This window comes from Desmodus rotundus, chromosome 9 (genome assembly GCF_022682495.2).
Source record: "Desmodus rotundus isolate HL8 chromosome 9, HLdesRot8A.1, whole genome shotgun sequence".
NCBI classification, from domain to species: domain Eukaryota; kingdom Metazoa; phylum Chordata; class Mammalia; order Chiroptera; family Phyllostomidae; genus Desmodus; species Desmodus rotundus.
The window spans coordinates 2,362,495-2,383,788 of NC_071395.1; the positions used below are offsets into that span (position 1 = coordinate 2,362,495).

General features: G+C 49.8%; 1 long non-coding RNA gene across 2 annotated transcripts in view; it reads left to right on the plus strand.

Moving 5' to 3' along the window:
* Positions 1-6,531, plus strand: part of LOC123480625 (uncharacterized) — a 140,105-nt gene extending 133,574 nt beyond the window's left edge. For both annotated transcript variants that reach the window (XR_006656712.3, XR_006656710.3), the window contains 2 exons: positions 551-631; positions 6,417-6,531. This is a non-coding gene — a long non-coding RNA (uncharacterized lncRNA). The remainder of the gene's footprint in view (positions 1-550; positions 632-6,416) is intronic.
* The last annotated feature ends 14,763 nt before the right edge of the window (positions 6,532-21,294 follow it).

The following is a 21,294-nucleotide window of genomic DNA, read 5'->3' on the forward strand; positions in this document are numbered from 1 at the left end:
GCAAGGCTATGAGAAAAACTAGGAATCTGTGTTCACTGGCGCAGAGGTCCCCCAACAAGGGACTCTAGGCAAAAACACCTGGGAGGAGCGCTTTCCACCCCCCATGTACAGACTGGGGGGCAGCAGAGATGGGTGGACGAGGCCCTGCAATTATGTGCAGAGGGCCACGAGATTTGAGTCGTGGCATCACTGCAGTTTTGTGAGCACAGAGCGGCGAGGCCTGGGGCACACTAGAAAAGTAACTCCTAAGCAGAAGTGTGCTTCAGAATTACTGGGGGAACATTTCAAAAGCACCCATGCCCACGCCCCACCGCTAGAGTTTCTGGTTCAGGAAGCCTGGGGCCGCCTCTTGGCAACTGGGTTATGAAAAGGCTCCGCGAGGAGTTCTGATGCTTGTGCCTGGCTACGAACCACAGAGCAAAAATTTAGATTTTTAGAGGTGCTTCCCTTTGTTGACTTTATTGTTTTATGTCCTCATCTGTATGCTCCCCAGCTTCCCGCACTCCCGGCTTCCTTTGCCTAATATGGGTTTTCTGCGTTCCCACTGCAGGCCTCTCTGAAGGAGAACCACAGGGAGACCCAGCTTTAGACTCTCAGGCCCTTCAGACTTGGACTCGGATGAAAAGAAAAAGTAAGAATGTAAACATCCTTTTTTCTTCCCTGAAAGAGAATGGCTCACAACCTATTTTGTTCGGCCAGCGCCATGTTAAACAAATGTGAATATTTATCTTGAAACATCCTCTCTCTTCCACCACAGTTTCCATGGCTCACGCTGCTGTTATCTTTGCTTAGAAGTGAGCCGTGGAATGTGGACATCCGTGGGCCTCAGCTTCGGTTCTCCCTGCTGGCTCCCCAGGCCACAGCCAGCGCCCCAGTCTGTAAGCCGCGGAAGTAATTCCTGGCCAGTCTTCCATTCAGGGCTGTGTGAGCTAGGGGAGGGTGTCTTTTTTTTTGTAGAATCTTTAGTACTCAACCTAAGCCAGGTCAGCGACCCAATTCCTGGGTAATGAGTCTGTTGTTCTCCAATGCCACCCATCATGTTCAATCCAATGGAGTTCTTGTCTCTGGAAATGAAACTAAGCTATAACTGTATGAAAATTTCAAATGTCTATTCTATTAACTAGAAACTGGAGGTCAAGAATGAAATGTGTTTTTTTTCATTTACTGTCCAGGAATTAAAGACACTAGATCACGCTCCCTTTTGAAAGATCCATAATCCAGCTGCTTTTCTGTTTACTTCTCAGAGGAAGGAGCCTGAGCTTCCAAAGAGAGGAATGATGCATTAAGTGCGGGGGGGAAAAGGCGTTTCTGGTCTTGGGAATATAATAACCTGGTGGTCAGCTGAGCGCCCTGAGGCTGCTGGCCCAGGCAGCTGCTGGGGAAAGGAAGGGATCTGCCCCGCTGGAGGGGGAGACGGCTCTGTCAGGCTGGGTCCGCCACCCCGGGAGCGCCTGGTGTCATGAGAACAGGAAGTGCTGCTCCTTTCAACTGAGAAACTGGAGAATGTCTCACCCGTCTTTTTGTTTCAAAGGCCATCTTTTCTCTTTTCTATGAGCTTTGTGAAAAAATCTAAGTCGACTCTACAACTCAGAAGTGCTTCACAATCATCTGCCTATTTCACATTGATAGGTGACATTTCTCTCTTTAAAGAAGTCAAATACGTCTGAATTAGAACTCAGTGTTTACTGAACACAGATGAAATGGAAACTGGAACTCTTTATTCCGTGTTTTCCTTCCCTTGACACATCCAGTTGATTTGGATTTATTATTCATGAAGGAAAAGAAGACTCCCCTCCCCCAAACTTTTGGCCTTTATCGAATGACTTAAAACAATTGATCTGCCCTACCCCAACCTCACTACTTTATTTTCTTTTGGACGTTAAAAGAATTGTGAGTATCTACCCGTTATTATTATACAGTGGATTTCAGATAAAAAGCCCAATAAGTTACTTAAACATATCTTGGAACTATTTCATCATAAGAACTAAAACAACATGTGATTAAATTAATTGGTGTTTCAATGACTCATGTGACAACAGTTGCAAAATGCAATGTGAGTAGATTTATGGGCCAATGTTAGGGCTGACATGAGGCTATTTTTAGTTTTTATTTATCTCACTTAAAGTGAATGTCCATGAATTTTGCTATGGAAACCTTAATATTTGGTCGTAGGTGTTTCTTAGACCCCCCTGTGATCTCGCCCCACACTGCCAACCTAAACAAGTCTCCAAATTCCAAAATTTACCTGGTCCCAGGATTTCAGATGAGGCGGGCCTTGGAAAAGAGCCCGCGTTCTTTGGGAACTCACTGTACGCCAGGTTTGGGTCCAAGTCGCTACACTCGTTACTCCGTTTACCCTCAGGATGGTCCTCAGACGCGTTTGCATTGATCACCTCTCCTGCTTCACAGCCGAGGTGCAGGGCCGTGAGGGGTCTCGAGGGCACCTGCTGGGAATTCAGAACTTGAACGCGGGCAGTCTGGAGCTGGGGAGGTTTCACCTGATTGCCGCCCATACCACCTCATTTACACTATTGCGATTGTAACTATAACTGAAAATTAAAGACTTAATAATTTTATCCAGGATACAGTGTCTGTGAGGTCTTGGGCAGTTACCGAACCTCTCTGTGCGTCCGCTTTCCCCGCTGTAAAACGGGGGTTAAAGGACAGTACCCGCAGCCACGGGATGCTGGTGGGGTTGGGGAGGACATGGTGAGAGGCGATTCTTGTTCAAAGATTTCGTACAGAGTAAGGTCAAAGGTGATAGTATTTTTTCAAGCATCAAGTCCGTGTTTTCTTTATTTTGGGTTCCCTAGTCCCTAGGTGTTTAGTATCTGTTGAATCCGTGGCATTTACTGCTCTGGAATCCAAGGAGACGCAGAACAAAGAGGACTTCTATTCCTCTCGGAGTTCTCAAGCTGACGTTTTTTAATCCAATTGCACGAAGTTAGTCATAAAGCCACGCTTTGTTAAAGAACAAACGTGTTTTATAAATTCCGAACGCTGCTCTTCACAATGAGAAGCCTGGGCTCAGTTTGCGTGATTCCCACAGCATTGTGTTTACGAGAAGCCACAGCACAGAGAACAGAGAGAAGTTTCTTCACGCAGGGCACTTCCCTTACAACGAGGAGGGGAGTTTCCGTTCCCTAAGCAAAGCAGGACTTGAAAGCTGGAGGGAGAGCAGTGGGGGAGTACAGACACGAGTGGCCCAGTCACCTCCTCGGGCGCTGATGCCCCGGAGGGAGGGAACAGAGAATGCGGTCGGCTCCTTGGGGGAGCCGTTCCAGTCTGTGCTGACGCCACGTGGTCTCTCGGCAGGACAGCGACAGCCGAGGTCATGTCCGAAGGCTGCCTCAAAGAATTCTGCATACTGTGGCATGGTGACACTTGGGTCTCCCACAAGGCTCTCGGATTTGAGACAACGGGTAGAACAGAAAAGAGCCACTGTGGGGACCTCAGGACAAGGCAAGAGGACAAGGTCCAGAGGCATCAACAGCAGATGACACCATGAAACAAGAGCAGACCAGTCGGGCCTCAGGAGGCACGGGTGCGGGCCGTCCAGTGACGAGGGAGCGAAGGGCAAGTTCCAGCAGAGAACTTGGAGAGAGCACGTGGACCCAACGTTTGTCTACTCCACCCTGCAGCCAGGGCCCAGCAGCCAGGTGTGGAGGAAGGAGAGTTAGGGGAGTCTCCTGAAGGGGGAGAAATAGTTGTGGCTAACCTTTAATTGGCTGATTTTTCCCCCTGAAATACTTTAAAATCAAAAGAAGCTGAATTAATTTTTATTTATCCTCACCCAAGGTCAGGCTTATTGGTTTTAGAGAGAGGGGGAGGGAGGGAGAGACAGAGGGAGAGAGAAATCGATGTGAGGGGGAGACATGAATCAGTCGCCTCCTGCCTGAGCTGGACTGGCGATGGACCCCGTGACCCAGTCATGGGCCCTGACTGGGAATCGCCCCCCTTCCGTTTATGGGAGGGCACGCCAATCGACTGAGCCACACCGGCCGGGGCAGAAGCTGTGTTCATTTTATTTGGCCAACTTTATTTTATTTTATTTTTTCCCTGCTGGTAGAAGGAATTGGACTCCAGAGGATATGTGAGATGAAATAATAAAGGCACCTATTTAAAAAAAAAATTTTTTTTTAGCTGCAAGTACCTTCAAGTCTATTATATTTGGAAGGCCCTAAACCTCAGGATTTTCTGAAACCACACTGCCTTCTAAGTACGTCAGAATTTGGGCACGGGGCACGGCAAGGCTATGTAACTACCCTTCCTCCACAAGCATCAGAAGCGCAGACGAAGTTGAGGAAGTAACTACGTTAAGACCCGTGGCCGTGGGCAGCACAGGCAGCAGTCCTGGGGGGGGAGAGGCGAAGGAGGGAGACCTACCTGTGCCCAGGCTTTCCCCTGTCAGTCATCTGCACCCAGGGGCAGGAGGGGAAACCTGAACAAAGCTAAACACATCCAGTCTAAACCCTGAGCGTGCCCATGAGTGGAGGAGGCAGAAACCACCCTTCGGGGAAGCCAGCCGCCTCCCTGGCCCTCTGGCACCTCACAGCGAGCCCAGCTGCGCTGGGGTTATCACCACCGCCCGGCCGCAGCCTTGGGGGCGGGGTGCGGCCCGCCTGCTGACCTTTCTCTCATGGCGTGGGCCGTGGGAATGTCCAGTTCTCTAGCCTCCTCCTCCTCTTACCCCGGCCAGCGATTGTCATTTCCACTCTGCCCTTGTCCCTAGCTGCTTTCAGTGGGCCACCGATGGGTGCACTGCGGGGTCAGAGGGGGAAGGTGCCCGGGCACTGTGAAAATCCTTCCCTGTTTACATAAAAATACACACAAAAACCCCAAACGTGCAGCACGGCCCAAGTTAACGTCCCTCTCGTCTTCTCGGAAACTTCGACTTCCAGTAACGCGATGAGTAAGGACGCCCGTCTGACCAGAAATGGGGGCTAGGGCCCTCGGGCCTATTTGTGGTCACAAAAACCCCACCAGACTTCTATGTAAAGGCCCCCAGACTTCTAACTTGAAAGAGGAAAACAAGTGTGAGCTAAGCAGACATTTCAGAAAGACCAAAGCAAATCAGATCTTAATTTTCCAACTGATGGTTCCAGTTCAGGGTCCCCCCTGTCCGGGCAGCTCAGGGCGCAGGCAGGACCCACCCTGGACCTGGCCGCGAGCGGCCACCCACCCACACCCGGGCGGGGACGAGGCGGCCACGCCACCGGCGGCTCTGCACGCCTGCGGGCTGTGGAAGGAAGCCGCGCCCCACGGAAGCCCACGCGGATGACAGGAGCCCAGGAGACCGTGTCCCCGGCCGGGAAGCGGTTTCCCCCACCGGCCTCCCAGCAAACACGCGGTGGGAGGCCCAGCGGGGCGCGAACGCACGTGTGCCCCGGGGCGGCGCGGACTGCGCGTGCGTGGGGCGCTTGGTCCACGGGCTGCTGCGCGGGAATCCGGGAGCCGGCAGCTCGGGACCGCGGTGGCCGCGGGAACACTAACTGCTCGGTCACCCTGCCGGCCGTCGGGGTCGGACACGGACACGGAGGGCCGCGCGAGTGGGGGGCCTGGGGGCCGCGCTCCTAACGGAGCCACCAACGGCGTTCGGGGCTCCCTGCCGACCGGCCTCCGCGCTGCTGCCCGAGGGCGGACCAGCCCTGCAGCCCGGCCGGTCGGGGGTGGCGTGTTCGCAGAAGGCAGCCGTCGGTCGGGGCGGGAGCGAGTCTGCTTCCGGGGGGCCTGGAGCCGGTGCGTCGGGAGTCGGAGTTGGAGTTGGGGGGCCCGGGCTGGGCTGGCGGGGGCGGGGGCGGGACGGGCAGACCCGAGTCCCCAGGCGCCCCCCGCGCTCACCCCTCAGCCCTTGCACACCCGGTGAAGTAGGGGACGAGCGCCAGCGGAGTGGCACGTGGGGGTGACGGCGAGCTCGGGACGGGTGTTCTGACCACGGGTCTGCCTGAGCCAGGACGCCTGAGGATTCCCCTGGGGTCCGCACCCAGGTACACCGTTTGCGGGCCTTTGTGTGCGGTTCGCTCTCCATCTGAGCGTCTGGAGGTCTTATCAACACGTAAGCTCCTCCGAGTTCTCTTCCCGCTGACGCCGGGCTTGTTTGTGCCCCGTCCGCTGGGACCCAAGTGCCAGAGTAGAGTGGAAATGCTCGCAGACCTCAGCGCCAGGTAACAGAGTGCGCCTGATGCGTGAGTCACCCGCGTAGATATTCATCATTATTATTTTCCTCTCCCAGGGTGACGTTTGCAGGCGTAGACACGACCCAGGTCTGGTTTGCTGGGTCCTGGAACTGCACGGGAGGGCCTCACGGGGTTGGCGGAATGCTCGCCCGCACGCCGCAGGGTGTCTTCTGGGTTAAAATCAACATGCTGACGTGGGTCAGTGACTTCGCTTCTTTACTGTTTTTACTCTTTGGACAGGACCGTTTGGGGCGGTGAACAAGGGGTGCTCAGGCTGGCACGGCATCTGTGTGTTGCCCTTGACGGGGCTGATGCTCCTGGTGTGGCGGTTTCCACCATTCCTCAGTCTAAGAAGAAAGACTTCATGTGCAGGTATGTGCAGCGTTGGCTCATCACAGACAACAAAGCATAGAACGAGCTCTTGGAAATGTCCACATGTTGCGTTTTGTTTGTGAGTAAAAGTCGGTCAGAATGCAAGAGTTCCTGTGTATTGCAAGGGCATCTAATTATGGGACAGTTTAACTGTGCTGTGGCCAGGGCCTGTGCAAATTCAGCGGGGGCCGATGTCACAGGATGGGAAAGGCCTGTCTCCAGAAGGGTATCACCTTGGATTCCAACAGGCAGAGTAGCAAAGGTCACGGATGAAAGGACACACGTGAAGAATGCGTTTTGCTCCACATTTCCGTCATTTTTTGAAAGGCCAAAGTGATCTTTCAGATGTTAAGGTCTTGACCCTTTATGTAAGAGCAAATACACAGAAGCCAACATCTCGCCTGTCTGAAACAGGTGAGCACTGTTGAATGACTCTTAGAGAAAGGTTGAAGGTCGGGAACCTCCTCGTGTCTGTAGCTACTTTCCCAGCAGCTAGTCCTTCCTGTCCAGAGTGGTCCAGAGCGATGTGCTAAATCAAGGTGAGTAACTGGCTGTTGTAGCTCGACGGAGACTTGAAAGCTCCAAGAGCTTGAGTCATGTGTGGTTATCGTGTGTATAAATGAAGTGTTTATGAACCTTAATGACGTGTGATAAAATCTCATAAACATCTGTGGAAATACTCAATTACCCCAGATTAGATAGTGGACTTCTAATTAAAATTTCCCCACGTTGCTCTTAGACTTCCTGGTTGATTTCTTGGAATCCTGGCAGCTTCTGAGCAACAGTTTTCCCAAGGCTCCGAGGCAACAGTTATGTCATTTAAGGGTTCGATCAGTAATTTTATCTTTAGAGTGGATATGTTTGCACTGGAAACCAGATAGTTCACCGAAAAGCTGATAGTGGAAAAACTTTGGATTTAAAGGGAAATAATTATTTATTAAACTTTTAGAAAGTTCTCAAGCTACAGTTCACCCTTAAGTTGAAAGAATGGAGAAATTTAGTATCGCCGATTTTTATCTTATTTTTTCCCTGTACTCGATGTAGGAAAAACCGACAGACTTATTCTTGTATGACTTTGCACTTTGCGATAAGCTCACCTGAACAACATCACGCACGTTCCTATTCTCTTCCACTACGATTCTGGGTAGTTTGTTGACAGTGTGTGCGTGTTGTGATTTTTCAGTGTCTTCATGAAATATGCTATTTTGTTTCTAGATATTTGATCCTACTTGAATGCCTTATTCTTTCCTGTTCAAATAATAACCCTTTTCTCTAATAGTTCTGCAGTGAAGGCAAGCAAACTCTGATGGTCTGAAATGTTTAAACGTGCCTTCAAAACATTCATGGGGAAAGGAAAGAATGGCTCTTGCACATTTTCAAAAGCAAAATATTTAAAAGAAGTAGGTCTCTAGCAAAGCTACTTGTGAAGCACACTGAGAGAAAATCTCATCCTAAATGACTCACCCTGTAGCTGTATTCCTATTTTTAAAAAGCGCAAAACATAACAGGAAGGTAAGATAAGTAACTGTTTCTGAAACCCGTCGGATCCTGATACATATTAACAAATATCAATCCACTTCTGACTTAGATTTTTAAACTACAAAGAGGAAATTTGTTTGAGATGCTTTCTATGTTATATTTGGAAAACTTAGAATAGGTTATATTGAGATAGGTTTTGATTCCTAGCTTGAAGAGTAGTTGAGGAAAATAAGCAGTAATTGTCTGCATAGTGACCGTCTACCATCTGGGTCTCTGAACCAGTACCGTGTCCTCACCAAGACTTCCGGACTTGCTGCGGTTAGGTAGACACTGCGGGGGGACGGTGAGGGACACAAGGAAGAGAATGCACACACTTCTCTTCTCCCTGCAGTCCGTCACTGCCCGTCAGCCACTGAAAGACCAGTCTTGCTCCTTCCCACCTGCAGCGTCCTGAGATGAGTCTGTCAGAGACAGGCCCCCTTATGGTCACCAAGTGATGCCCTCTAGGTCACATTGGAGTACTTTTATTTTAAATTTAATTTAATTGACTAATTAATTTATTTATTGCTTTTTTCCCTTGAGAATAGAATATATTTTTAAGACGGGAGTACACTGTTGTTGATAAGTAGTTTATGTTTATTTTAAAGTAAATTTTGTATTTAAGAACATAAGATACTTAAATATAGAATAATGCACAAATCAAGGCCTACAGCTCAGAGTTTTCACACCGTGGACACTTCTGCGGAATCAGTACCAGACAATTAACCGCCGACACTGACAACTTGGGAGATCACTTCTTAGACATTTAGATTCCTTATTTCTCTTGAAGAACTGGGAAGCCTCACCATCTTGGGCCCGCATTTTCCGAACAGTAGTCAGTGACACTGAGAGGCACACGGTCCTTTAGGTAGAGCGCATGTCCTCCGTTTTTCCACAGTCTGCACTTCTCCCTGATACGCATCGCCCCCCCCCACCCCGTGAAGACAAACGTCAGTTGCTGTTGATAAGTACAGATAGTGAAGATTAGAATGACTTTAAAGTTTTGATGAAGAGCCCACAATACCACAAAGATAGGTGAGGAACTCAGGAGCAGGAGCGAATGGAGCATTACTAAAACGACAAGCATTTTGATTGGGCTGGACAAAAAGGCATCTAAAAAGAGTGCAGAATCTGACTGGTCAGCAATGATCTTAACTGGGGCTGATGTATCGTGGAGAAGGTTGGCTGGAGCCTCGATGGAGGCTATGGATTCCGACTTCCTGATTCACGTGGTGGAGGTTGGCCTACTGAAAGGTGTTAGGGCTGCGTTTTACCACATTCTGCAGTGATTCTCAGCTTGTGGCATGTGCTTTTAATTCTGTAATTCGGTGTTGGCTGCTTCAGATCTGTATTACTCCAATGTGCAGGTTGTATGGGCCCCACAGAACCTCCCGATGGTATAGATGGGTATACGCCTTGAAAATTCATAAGCCACCTGCGAATTAACTCTTGCTGAAGAATGGGATGAGTGTTTTTAGTGGCACCTTGCTAAACGCTGACTCTGGGTGTAGCACGAGTATCGTCCGACTGTTCAGCATTAACTTCCGCACCCCTGCCGCTTCCTCCCTTCTAACTCCGATTTTTGTTCAGGTAGCCTAACCTCCTTCGCAGGCCGCACGCTTTCCTAATCCAATTCTTGGCTGTTCATATTTTAGCAGCAGGCATGATGCATTTCTGCTCAGTGGGCTGTGAAGTAGAATCTTCCGGGGAACTTAGGGAAAGACTTCATCCCAGTTTGGGAGAAACACAGAAAAAGACAGCATTTTTACCACGTGTTGCTTTGTCTGGGTACGATGCCAGGGCGGTAGCCTGAGGACAAGCCTACGCACATCCCGAAGAGTGTGATACGCAGCAATGGAGAGAGACTTCGTCCTTGCTGTCGTTGAGGTGTGGACTAGGCAACCCTGGAGCTGTTTCGCCTCTGAATTTCTCATACAAAACGATACCTTTCATAAGGCTTCAGCTAGTTAGGCCAGCATTCTGTTTCATGTAGGTGTAACTTTCCTAATTGATACACTGCAGGAAATCTCCATTAGTGAAGGATTTGTGGGATTAGGTAGAATATATATATTCTTATATGTTAGCCTTATATAAAATATTATATATTAGCCTGTCTTACAGAATCATTTCTTAGAAAGGAGAGAGAAAATTTGGATGATGGTAGAAACATCAAATAGAGTCATTAAGGCAAATTTTAAAAAAATACACGAAGGTGTAGTAATAGCCTCGACCAGGAGTCAGAACCTCTTCTGACAATTCATTCATTACATTTACATCATAAATGTAAACTATATCAATTATAATATATGTATGTGTATTAACGTTTCCTCTAAGATTATTCAAGTAGTTCGTGTAGTTTATGCTTTTGACTCCACTCCTTCCCTGTTTCTTAAATTGCTAACCCAGATTATCGGTGTTGTGCTAACTCAACGGTTCTTGGCTGCCCACCGTCAGTGGCGGCTCTTCACCGAACTCAGCTTCAACGAGGTTTGAATGTAAATTAAAGATTTCCGGGGACTGAACTTCCTTTCTAAAGGTGACTTGTCTCTGCGTGTCGTAAGGTTTATGTGTCAAGTGAAGAGGCTGCATATTTAGAAACGTTCAGTGTGTTTGGTTTGAATTTAGGACAAACAAGGTCTTTGTGATCGCTTTCTCGTGCCTTCCGAGCCAGATGTGTGTGTGTGTGTGTGTGTGTGTGTGTGTGATATCTTCCTAGTTCGGCCTCTCTGCTCCGTTCCGTTCAGTCCGTGGAAAGGGATGCAGTACATCGTCCCATCCATCATCTGACAGAAACTGCAGGTGGCAAGTTAGAAATAATAAAGGGGGAACAGAAATGTAGACGCATATCCTGAAAAGCTAGATAAATGACAGGTAACTTCTCTGAAGTCACATGTGCTAGACTATAAACAGGTGCCTAGTCCGAGGGAGAGTGGGCGGGGAGAGGGTGGGCAGGGAGAGGGTGGGCAGCGCGGCGGCTCAGCAGTGGTGTTCCCGTTGCCTGGGCCAAGGCTGCGAACCAGGGCCTCTGGCTGTGCCCAGCCTGCTGCCTGATTTGTATGGCCTGTAAGCTAAGAAAGGCTTTAACATTTTTAAATGCTTGAAAAAAATGAAAGATACTTTGTGACACATGCACATTTAATAGAATTAAAACTTCGGTTTCCAGAAGCAGTTTCATTGGTATAGAACAATGCTCTTTTGTTCCCACGTTGTTTATGGCTGCCCTCACATAAGGAAGGCAGAGTTTAATACTTGCCAGAAGGTGGAAATATTTACCATCTGACCCTTTACAGAAAAGAACGGCTGACCCCTGGCCCGGACCAAGGCTGCCCCACCTCTAACGTGCCCGAGAAGCGGTGGGGAGCTTGTGAAAGCGTGCGGACTCTGGTCCAGCAGGTCTGGGGGACCTGCGTGTCTATTTCTAATGAACTGGGGGCAACACTTTAGGTCCCAAGGGCCCAGCGCAGGGTCAGCAAACCGATTCTTTAAAGGGCCAGGTAATGAACATCTTGGGATCTGCAGACCTATGTGGGCTTTTTGTTTTGTTTTGTTTTGTTCTACAGGTATTCAGATCTTTAGGGGAAGTAGAGATAGGCCACAGGACAGGAACGGGGTGGCTGCGTGCCAGTAAACACTGGCCTGCAGAAGCAGGCGTTGGGCGGGATTTGGCCCAGAGGCCGAGTCTGCTAATCACTGGTCTAGAATATTGGTATTAGGTGTCCACTAAGTGTCAGGCCTGGTCCTCCCTTCAGCTTGCTTACTGGCTTTATTACCTAACTTCAGAAGTGATGATGATGGAAACAGCAATTAACTTGACTCTCCTACGCCAGGCTCTAGGTTAAGCACCCCGAGCCTTCTAGTTAGTCCTCACCACAAACCCTGGGAAGCCGACCCTGTCGTTACCCTTGCTTACAAATGAGGAAAGCTCAGAGAAAAGGAACTCGCCCCGAGCTGCCACAGCAGATCAGGGTGGGCCCGGGATAAAACATAGCCCGTGATTGTTGACGAGCGGGATAATGGGGTAAGTGGGTGGAGCGCCTGCACCCACAGGAGCTCCGCAGCCGGAGAACCGCACTGTGCCTGTGCTGGCTTCCTTCCCGTGGGGCCTGGTGTCCACAGACCTGCGCGACAGAGATGGAGCCTCAGTTTAGGACAGGCATTCCGTGGGGGTGTCAGAAAAGTGGGGGTTTGGCTCAGGGAGGCGAGGTTTCTGCTCGAGGACAGATTTGGTGCCGTCATTGCCTGTCGTTGGTGTTAGAGCGGAGAGCCGTCTCAGAGGGCTCACTTTCGGAGCCTTGGGTTTCCCATGCTCTTTACTTTGTAGCAGTGTGTTATTTTAGGCAACAAAGAGTGTGGTGCGCTGCCTTCCCTGCATTCTTTGGAATTTTCAATTAGACAATGAACATCCCTTCTAACCACAATGACAGAAATTACATTTCTCTCCCAAATTCTTCCAGAAATTGTTTCCCTCCTCCTCAAATATAGTTACTAAAGTAGGGAGTAGACCTTGATTCTGGCCTAGAAGTAGGATTAGTTTTATCTGTCTTTACACTGTCGTTTGGGTGTACATTAACACTTCTAGGTAAGGCACGTGTCAGCATAACTACTTTATAATAGATACATAGCACACTAAGAGCAAATGTGTTTTAGTAAAAATGCTTTTAAAATATTTTTCTAAAGTTCTAAACACATTATTTTTAGATTATGGATGATACATAGAGATGCACAATTGTGTGACTTTTATGAATCACTCGTTGAATAACTCTGTATCACTGCCTGATGGTTAACATAATTGCCATTTCGTGGGTAATCAGTGGAGGTTACAGAGCAAGGAGGAATATAGCAAAGTTTCCTACGTCCTAAAAATCTGTCATCTAAAGATTTTAGATGGCACAGGAAGTGGAGTCAGAACCGTCGATGACCTAATGTAGCCATCTGTATGTACCCCCGTTCTCCTGGGTGAGTCCAGACTGATTAGGTGAAATTCCTGGAGCCATTTGCTGCTTCAGCACAAATATGTTGGAGTTTTTCCCGAGTCTGGGAAGATGAGTTAGTTTCCTAAGGCTTCCATTACAAAGTGCCACAAACTGGAATACCAGAAATTTGTCGTGTTATAGTTCTGGAGGCTAACAGTCTGAAACCAAGGGGTCGTCGGGGCCATACTCCTTCCGAAGGCTCCCCGGAAGACCCTTCCTTGCCTGTCTGCTGCTGGGGAAGGCCAGCAGGCCCCGGTGTTCCTCGGCCTGGAGCGGCATCGCTCCAGCCTCTGCCTGCGTGTCCACGTGGTGTTTGCTCCCTGTCTCCACGTGGCTGTCTTCTTATAGGGCCTCCAGTCCTGCTGGGTCCGGGCCCACTCGACTCCGGCTGCGAAGTCGATGCTGCTTGACTCACACTGGCTGCTCTTCGTTGAGTGTTCTGTGCCATTTAACACGAGCAGCAGCCCTTCGACCCCCATTCTGGGAGGGCAGACAGATGCATAGCGCAGTTAAGTACTTTGTCTCTGCCTCACACTCCTAGAGAAGGTGGTACTTCTGGGACTGGAACCCAGGCCGTCTGATTAGAACCCGGCTCCTGCTGTTAGCTCCTGGGATACAAATGACAGTTTGGAGAAACTGTCCTTACAGGATGGCTAGAGAGAAGCTGGAAGAAGTAGGCTGGAGAGGATTGTGAAGAAATTGGTTTATCACATTCGGAGCTTGAACTTTGAGGACACCCCCCCCCCCCCCTGGCAATCGGACCAGTGTGCAGGCTTTAAGGAAAGACATCACAGGGGCCAATGCCTGTGGAGCGGTGGGAGGGCGACCGGGGCCCAGAGGCTAAAGAGGAGGCCACATCAGAAATAATGGAGGTTGGAATGAGGGGTGGTGGGGTGATGGGGTGACAGAGTCATGAGATGCTTGTCCGTTAGGACCGGTCGGTGTAAATGCCTAAGTCAGCACTCCCTCGGTCGCCGCCAGCCATTCTCACTCGTGCACCCCAGTGCTCGAAGTGGAGGCCGGCTCCACCCACGTGATGCAAACAAGTCTCCTAACCTGTCGCCTTCGCCTTAGAGAGGCCAGTAAGAGTAAGAACACGCGAAAGCTGTTCACATGGTGAAAGAAGACTTTAAACTATTTTCCACACACTACTGACCATATTTCAAAACACACTACATGAAAGTGGCAGAAAATGTGTGTCGAAATGCTCTGATGCGATCTCATCTGTTTCTATTAAGTTGTAACTCCTTTGGGTTAAAGGCACCCAAGTGTTACTGTGGGTCCAGCCACACTTCTGCATCCCAGCTTACTCAACTAGAGCCTGCTGTTTGAAAAAAGTCTATAATTTCTTAACAGTAGTTCTAATTTGCTGCCAAGTTACTGTAATAACATTGCCCATTCATTTAAAAGCGTTATACTCATCAAGGGACCCGGGTTGCCTTTGTGTGGGTCAGAGGGAACCCAACGTGCGTCTCCGTGTGGCCGTGGCCCTGGTACTCGGAGCGGCTGAAACAATCGTGACTGTCCCGCAGGACGTTTCTGGGATTTCATCAGAAGACACCAATTACCAGAGGAAGATTTATTAAAATACGATGTGTTTCCCTTAAGTGAGTTTCCTTTATTTTGTGGAATTACTTTGCGTGCATGACTGGTGCCACCGCAGACCACGCATGGTGGCTCTTGCTTACCTTTGGTGGCGCGTGGCCTCTCGGTGAGCACTTGGCAGCTCTCCCCGGGGCGGGCCTCGGCCACGTGGCACACGCCATTAGTCAGGCAGAAGCGCACATGGGCAGTGGGTGAGTCTTTCTGCCACTGCCAGCCTGGGACTGACAAGTACGACGTCGCGGACGTGGGAACACGAGACAGGAGCGGACATATTCGTATGCACACTATATCTCATCAAATGAAGTTACGTGAGCATTGAAGAGAATGCCGAAGCGCCATTTAATTGGTTGTGCTGCACGGTGGACCCTGAGGTTGCCTGACAACAGCAAGCGTCCTTTTCCCAGGGTTCTCCAGGGCACCTGAAGGCGAAGCGAACCCGACGTGCGTGTCAATGTTACTACTTCTTGTGACTGACTTTCGACTTGATATGTGCATCAGTGCTGGATAAAATAATTCTTGGAGTGTCAATGTAGAATGGCAAGCACTAAATTAGAATTCAGTGTTGTAAGATCTGAAATGAGTGTAGCAATTAAAGGGTTTAACTTCTTGTGCTTCATCACTTCTGAGAGGGTGTTCTTGTATAAATTAAGTGTCCTGAAAAACAGCAGCCCGAAGGACAGGGAGATGGAGAAGCAGGAAGAGTTACTCATCTTTGTGTTAGTGCAAAGGCACATCCGGAGAAAAACAGTCAGGGTGAGCAGGGATGCCGGGTGCTGAGCGTGCAGACTTCCCGGCAGGGACGGAGAGCGCGGGCACGCTGGTGCTGTGACTGCCACGTGACTACTGGGGGTGCGGGGAAACAGACGGAGCGCGCCCAGGCCTGTTCTCAAGCCCGGACTGCCGCTGCAGCATGGAGAAGGGCTCTGCGTCACGTGACGTCCTGCTGGACTTCCTGTAGGTTGGGCCTGCATCACAGGTAAGGCCGACTACGAGGGGCTCCTTCCTCTGCCTAATGAAATGCCTGCGACCCAGCGGGAACCGACCTGGAAGCAGAGGGCTAACTCAGACCTGCGATGGCTTCTTTGTAGTGACGCATCAAACACGTGCGGAGGGTGGTTATATCGCTGTGGGGTCCACATACATGTGTAGTCTCCCCAAGGCTTCCTAGCAGTTTAATGATGGTCTTCAGATGAGAGAGCTAGACCTGGAGCCTGCAGTGAGAGCCAGTGTTAGGGCCAGGGGCTGGAGCTCGAGGGCTTGCCTCCCCAGCTGTCAGTTCTCAGACCCCCGGGAAGGGGACCCAGAGGTTCGGTTTGGCTTGGCGATTTACGTGACTAGGGGTCAGTGTGGACTAGGGTATCTGGACCCTCTGAGGTGTTGGCGTTGTGATGCACGGCCTCAGGTTATTCAGAATCGGTGGCACGGGGACAGGGAACCCTGCATGTCTCTCCCCCTCTGGGCAACTGCCATTCTCGGCGGAGAGAACTCAGCAGTGGCACCTGGCACTTGGCCCTGGCCTCACAGGTGATAAAAAGTGGAGGGCACAGCCACGTTCACCCCGAGCGGGCTCCTGTCCCGTGCTGACGGGTCTTCGATGACTACACACTGATCGTCCTCGCTGGAGCGTGGAGAACCGCAGAGACTCTGGGCTTTTGTGCGCTCCAAGGAAAAGCCGCCGGTCTTTGTGGCTTTCCAGACCTAGAGTCTCGAAGTAGGACTTGAATGAATTAAAGAACATCAATAGTGTTTGTCTACAATTTTACAGAGATACTTAACTTATTTAAAAAAACAATCTAGAGAAGAACTGTAACAGCGGTGAGGATGTGAGTCGGAGAAGAGGCGGCAGTTCACCGTCCCGGGGGCCTTGCCCTGCCCGACCTGGAAGACTCGGTTCTCCCATGCTCCTGTGCTCCTGGTGCTTGGGGGCCAGCCCGAGTCTGCCGCCCGCTCGAGTCTAGCCTCGGGAGCTCGTGCGAAGCACTGTCTGCAGCGAGGTCACCCTTTCACAGGCCAGGCAGGCCGCGGCGGGGCAAGGCCACTGCACGGAGTAGCTGGTAGGATCCGAGTGATCCTTTGGAACCGGTAACAAGTGGCCGGGAAAAATGGTCAGTTGTCCAGCCGTTTGGAATGAAGCACTTTCTGGGATTCACATTTCATATCAGGGTTGGTTAACTGGCAGAGTGCGGAAGTGATTAAATATGAAACCACAAAACTGAAGCCCGAGAGAACTGGCCAGAAATGTTTCTGGAAGGAGCCTGCGGCCTCCGTCGTCCCTGCTCTTCCGGGCAGGGGCGGAATGTGCTGTCTCGGGCCGGCCGCGTCGTCCACAGAAGGAGGGTCACTGTGGTAGTTTTAGGGGATCTCCTTTCAGCATTTTGATGTGGCAGCACGCCCCTTCCCAGCCCACTTCCTGAGGGACACTAGGCAGGAGCCACGCTTGGGTGGGGGAACCCCTCTCCGTGTTAGAACTGGCTGAGCGCTGCCCCAAAGGTGCGGCGTAGGCATCGCGCAGAGGCCCCAGGCCCCGTCTTCACCGGAAATACCAGAGGCGGCGTCTGCGCTGGCACTGTGCTGCGCCCAGATGCGAAACTGAAGCCAACACCAGCGAAACAGCCTTGGCTTTCCTGTAATGATGCAGTCGGACACAAGCTCAATAGGCTCAAGTGCAAACGGTGTTTACACCTTCTGGTTGCCCACTGGGAGCTGACGGAGCTCACGTCCCAGTCGCTGTGGTGTGGAGGCTCTGCAGGGCTCAGCCTGGACGCGACCCCATCCGGGAAGTCCTCTCTGACCACAGCTGTCACCAAATGATGTTGGGCCTGGGACGCTGTCTCCTCCTCTGGGGGTTTAATTTTACCTTTACGTTTCTGTGATTTCCGTTGATTTGACTATTGTCTTCTGACTACTTTGTCTTCAACAAAATAATGCTAAATGGCTAATAATGTAGATATTTTTTTCACACACAAGGTTACTTGTAAGATAAATATATTCTCAGAATGTCAAACTACTGAATGGGTACAGCCTAATCCTCCAGACAGGACCGTCGGCAGAGGGCAGGGGCGGGAGGTGGGGGGGTCGGCGTGCCTGCAGACACACTCCCAGGGTGTTGGAATAAAGCAAGTATATAACGTTGAAGGATATAATTTCCAACTTCAAAATTAGTAGAATGATTTACAGCTAAGCCTAATCTGATATGATTTGATTGACCTGTGTTCTATAAATTTAATAGTACCATTCCTGAGACCTTTAAATTATTGATTTTTAAAAGTAAAGATGGAATGTTTTAAAGGTTTTTTTTCTGGTCAAAGCTGAATTACATGATAGCTTTCATCTTCCTTGGTGTTTCATGGAAAGGTCAGCTCACAGCTCCGCACACGGTGTGCTGCCGTGTGGTGGTCCGTCGGTTCTCAGGGTGCTGGGTGGGGGGTCAGGGCTCACGGAGCTCACGGTGACCGTGGTGCACGTGCTCTCACGTGGCCGTTTCAAACTGCCAGTGAGCTGCTGGCCGCTCAGAGCCTCCTGAAAGCGCAGCGGCCGGCCCTCGCCAGGCCGGAGGAGCCAGTGCCAGCACGCTGGCTGGGGCTGAATTTGAACAGACCGGCAAACAATCTCTAGAACAGCATTTGTCAAATCGGTGGCCAGCCGTGGACGTGGCACCTCAAACTCTCTGTCTTAGGATCCCCCAAGTACCTAGAAGAGAGAAGGGAAAACACAGGGGTGGGCAGAAGTGGGTTTACAGCGGTGAGTAAACGACAGTTTATTCTTGTGTTAGTGTCTATTTATTAATTATTTTATTGTGTATTTGTACTACGTAAACCTGTGCCATAGGGCCAAGAGTGGGGAAGCTGTACTGTACTTGTTATACCCAGAACCTCACATCAAATATATAGTTAAAAGCATGTGACATGGGGTGCAGAGCTGCTTAGACTCTGAGGTGGACGTTAAACGTGCCTCTCAAACTCGACTGCAGCGTCCCCTGTTGCGTGTCCTTGGACGCGCGGCGTCAGTAAACGGCCCTGAGGGAACGATACGCTGCCGCCCTTCACCCTCCTCTGTACAGTTTGTGTTCCCCTGTGTCTCCTCGTTGGCATCCTTCCCTCGAGCCGCTCTCTCCACATCAGAGCCAGTTCATCTCACCAAATAAATACCCCCCGAAAGCTCCTCGTCAGCGCGACTGCTTACGACGTGTAACTCGAACAATTACATTTCCCTCTCCAGCACCTCCCTCTCCGTGACGACGTTCTAGGGACACTGCAATCCCGTGCCAGAGTCTGGGGAATTTTCTGAAAAATAACCTCTTAGTAATCCCACCGTACCTGAACACATTAATAATTTAGGGAAAAGAGACTCAGGTGTTTGTTTAATCTTCCAGAATTGAGAGTCACAGGTGAAAGCTTAACTTTCTCCGTTCTTCCCAGCAGCCGAGGCCTGGGACCCAGGTCTGTTGCCTAAATTCATTGCCTCTTGAGATATTTTCCAAGTGGCAGCTAGCTGATCAGGGGTGTGCTGGAGATTCACAATAAACACGCTCGCACGTGGTCCTCGTTTCCAACAGGCACAGCCAAGAAATAGATTTACACACTCAAGTAATCTTTACCAAGTCTTATTAAACAGCACCACCACCCAAACCCGAAGTGTGCCTGTTTCCTCACTCAGGGAGGCCTCTCCTCCGCCGTGGCTGCTGTGGCGCAGGCAAGGCAGGGCAGCGGTGCTCTGGACCAGGAAGCAACGAGGGCAGTTTTGTAAAAGGAGCGATTAGATCAGAGAAAACAAAACACGATGCTTCTCTTTCTGGGGCTTCCAAAGGCGCTTGGATAGGTAAAGCAAGTTGTGCCTATGGATTTTCAAAAATTTCACTTTGTAATTGCTCACTGGGAACTCTCTCCTCCCCGAGGACTGAGGGCAGGTGGAAGGGCTGCTGTCAGTCACACCGGAGTGAGAATTTTCTTTGCACCTGTAAGGAAATTATTACCCAGTTCTTCTAGCCCTTCAGCATTGGCAGCTTGTCGGTTGGAAGCACGGGGAGCGCTCATCAGTGAGGAGGTAGTAAAACTGCACCTCTTACAGCCGGTCACACAGTGCAGTTTGGAAATTTCCATTCACTTACGCTCTCGTTTCTATGAATACAAAGATCACACTCTGATTCCTCAAGGAATTGCTTGTAAATTACCCAGTTAAACAAACTAAGGCACCTCCTTATCTGTAGCTACTTTGGTAAAAAAAAAAAAAAAAAAAAGGGAAGAGAAACAAAGCTTTTGTTTCTTGGTGGATGTGGAAGGGGACGAGGTACAACATGACCGTGCTTCACAAAGCCCGGGGTGAGAAGGCACACTACCGTAGATTAATAGCGATTACAGAGTAGAGGGGAGCAGAAGCACGGCAGCGGGAAGGGCAGGGCCAGGACCTGTCCTCCTCTGTCCTCCTCTGTCCTCCTCTGCAGTTGCCTTGACCACCGTCCTGCACCGGGCCCTGGACACCCCCTGCTACCAGAGCTACACAGTCACTTCCGAGTCCCCTCCAGCTAGACCTTTGGGCAGATCAGCAGTTAAACTGTTTTGAAAAACCACAGAAAGCACCAAACAAAGCCAGACCAGCATTACCCAAATGAACAAACAAACAGAAAACCCTATTTAATCAAGTGAAATTGTCTTGATTTCTGCTTTTCCGAGTAACTCCACCATTCCTTAAACAGCATGCCCCTTTGCATCTCGTTAGCGTGCATTTGATTGTGTCTCTACATCGACCTTAATCTTCAAATGTGGAGTTTCCTTTAATTTAAAAAGTTTTCAATATTCCCATCTCATATTTTCTAACAGACTTGCTGCTGGGAGAGATTAACTGTTGCCCTAGAAACTCTCAAAACATCAATTTCCCTGGAGCAACATCTCACTAATCTCAGCACTTAAATCGCAGTGTTTAGTTAGAACTTGGTCAGAACGGACTTTGGGGTTGATTAAAAGACCCTGATGTGTCCCAGAGCAACCAGAAAGCTCAGAAGCAGCAGATCGCCCATTTTAGAGGGTGACTACTTCCAGTCAGCGGAGACCGATTTGGTCAAGACCACCTGGAAGACGCACAATTGCCAGTGGTAAACAGAACTGTAATTACTTGTAGTAATACTATGCTTAACACACACGTGGCCTAGATAATCCTACCATTTCCGAAGCGTGGCATTTGGTCAAAGCGCAGAGAAGCATCCGTGTGCGTGTGTGTGTGTGCGTGCACATGTGCTGAGAGTGCAGACCGTGTCTCTCGTTTCCCTCCCTTTCCCACAGGGTGGGGCGGGGCCTTCCCTCCTCACTGGAGGAAGCGGAGAGGACACACGTGGGATTTGAGAGGTGTTTTTGAGCTGTTTGGTTTCACTAGGACAGGAATAGGACTGGGTGTTCGTATGACAATTAGAAAATTTGGCTGTTACGAATTAAAACCTAGTCTGAATGTTTGAAAATAACTCATAGAAGGCTTTGCTTTCCATAACTGCTGATTACATGTAACATAAATTTTATTAACAATATGCTCTGCTTTATTTTTTCACATGGTTACCAACCATGTGCATTTTGAAATAGTTACAATTTAAAAATGATAATCCTAGAAGTTCCATTTCTGTGCCTACAAAATTTTTGAATATTCTTACGATGTGACTTAATTTT